Consider the following 2,274-nt stretch of genomic DNA (forward strand, 5'->3'; position numbering starts at 1 on the left):
TATATGAAGATCGATGGTGATGATAGAAGTCCTAGCTGAGCAATCCATGAAATAATGTACTTGGCTCAGTGTAAACCTCATCATCAGAAAGGTGTAGTGTACCATTTTCTTTAATTCTTTGTGCAATACGGACTTGTCTTCAAGTTATCTTCTTGATCAATTCATCTTTGGCTAGCAGAGTACTTTTGGCCAAATTCAAAAAGATCCCTTCCTGACCGAGACAGGACTCCCCATGCCGTCACGAACTCAGATTAGGAAGACTGCCTTTCAACAACAATATACATTTATCTATTCATGAACTGTTAATTTTGATATCCACAGTACAATGTGCTTCTCTTTTTTGTTTTATTATTGGGAAAACATCACATGTATTTCATTCTAAAGGTTCAAATCTAAAGAATCGGAAATTGTAGCTTAAGAATATCATGTTACAAAATTTTGAAACTTGAATGGATAAATACTGTCACTTGCTCTCCTTACCACCCTGCAAAATAACAAGTCATCAAACTTCTAATTCTCAGCGTTAGTTACTGAAGCATCTTCTTCCATCTGGTCAGCTAACTGTTTCAAAACTGAGTATATTTCCTCTTTCAGAGGATGCAACCGGTCTGATACAGTGAAAGCATGCACTCTACTTCCAACTTCTACCCAACTAATGGCTCGCTCTTTCCTCACATGTCCCTGCACTAGACCAGAATGACTACAAGCATTGAGAATGACAACCAAGGTGGTCGAAACCGGCTTTACACCTGAACTGACCATGTCTTCAAACATCTGCAATGCCTCTATACCATGACCATGCTGTGCTGAGGCAGACATCATTGTGTTCCATAACACGGTGTCTTGCTTATCACCCATGAGCTTGAATACCTGCCTTCCGGCCCCCAAATTGCCGCATTTGGAATACATGTCGATAAGAGAACTCACAACAATCGTGTTGGGTCTTAAATTACTTCGTACTAAACTGATCAGGCCTGACTTGAAACAGCATCATTTCTGCAAACAATGCAAGATCTTCATGCCCCAATCCATTCCAAGCAAGAACATCCCTCACAGCCATCTCATCGAACAATCTCCTGGTATCCGCCATCTCCCCACACTTGGCATAAGCATCCACCACCGAACTCGAAAGCACCACATTCGACAAACACCCAGCAACCAAAACATCAGTCCCTCATCTTCACACTCACAGTCAAAACACCAGCAGATAACATATTGTTCCACGAGTACAAATGCCTCACAGACATTTTATCAAACACCTTGCGTGCTTCAACCTCATCACCGCATTTGAAGTACATCCCAATCAAATGGTTAGCCAAAAGCAAAGGTGGGCGTTTGAATCCGGTGAGCCTCAAATACAAGTGAACCCATTTGCCTTCTCTGAGGACCGAGCGTCTCCACAGTGCTGCAGTAGAAAAGCGAGAGTCTTGGTGGGCAAGCGAACCCCTTTTCGGAATAAGAGGTCGAGGGAGGAAACTGCTCGGGAGAGTTGGCCTTGGGAGCAGAGGTTGAGGATGGATTGGACATGAAGAAGCTCATAGCTAGTATGAGAATGGGGATAGCACAAGAAAACAAGAGAGCTCCATTGTTTTTTATACTCAAAAACGTTGCCAATGAAGAGTAATTTATATTAACCTGAAGGACAGGAAATCATATCATGTGCATTAAGGCTACAAATTTTCTTTCCTTTAAGTTTCTGATTAATTTCTATTTGACATTAATCTAGTCATCATTTCATTCTAAGTGCTTAAAGATTGCATTAATTTGATGTTCAAAATTTGGACTAAGAAAATAGTGTTTTTTAAAAAAAAAAAAAAAAATTTAGTAAGAGAAAATAGTTGTTAGAAGGAATATATCTAAAATTAAAATGGTTCTGTCTCAAAAGATTCACCACATTCAAGAGGATCAACCCCCTTGCACTTATACTTGGAACGGCGACCCAAATTCTCATGTTCACCAAATTTTCTTTCCTTACTTGATTCATGTATCTTTGGAATAGCTAGCAGACTGTTAACCTACATATTGATGTATGTTAATAAATTGTTACAAATTTTTAAAGTTGTTGCATTAGCCTGAATTTGGCTGCTCGATCTGATGTCCAAGTTCATTTTAGTCTAAAACAAATTCTAATAGCATTCGGCTCAAATAAGATTAAGATGTCAGATCGTCCGCTTGTGGCAGGTTGGCATCAGGGTTGGTCACTTGAGTAGGTCTGATTCTATTTAGAATTGGGCGGTATCCTTGAGTTAGCTCCACCGCTCTTAGGTGCATAAC

General features: G+C 39.9%; 1 pseudogene; it reads right to left on the minus strand.

Moving 5' to 3' along the window:
• Positions 1–229: 229 nt before the first annotated feature.
• On the minus strand, positions 230–1,539 carry LOC112200890 (annotated as a pseudogene).
• Between the last annotated feature and the right edge of the window lie 735 nt (positions 1,540–2,274).

Source organism: Rosa chinensis, chromosome 1 (genome assembly GCF_002994745.2).
Source record: "Rosa chinensis cultivar Old Blush chromosome 1, RchiOBHm-V2, whole genome shotgun sequence".
Taxonomy (NCBI): Eukaryota; Viridiplantae; Streptophyta; class Magnoliopsida; order Rosales; family Rosaceae; genus Rosa; species Rosa chinensis.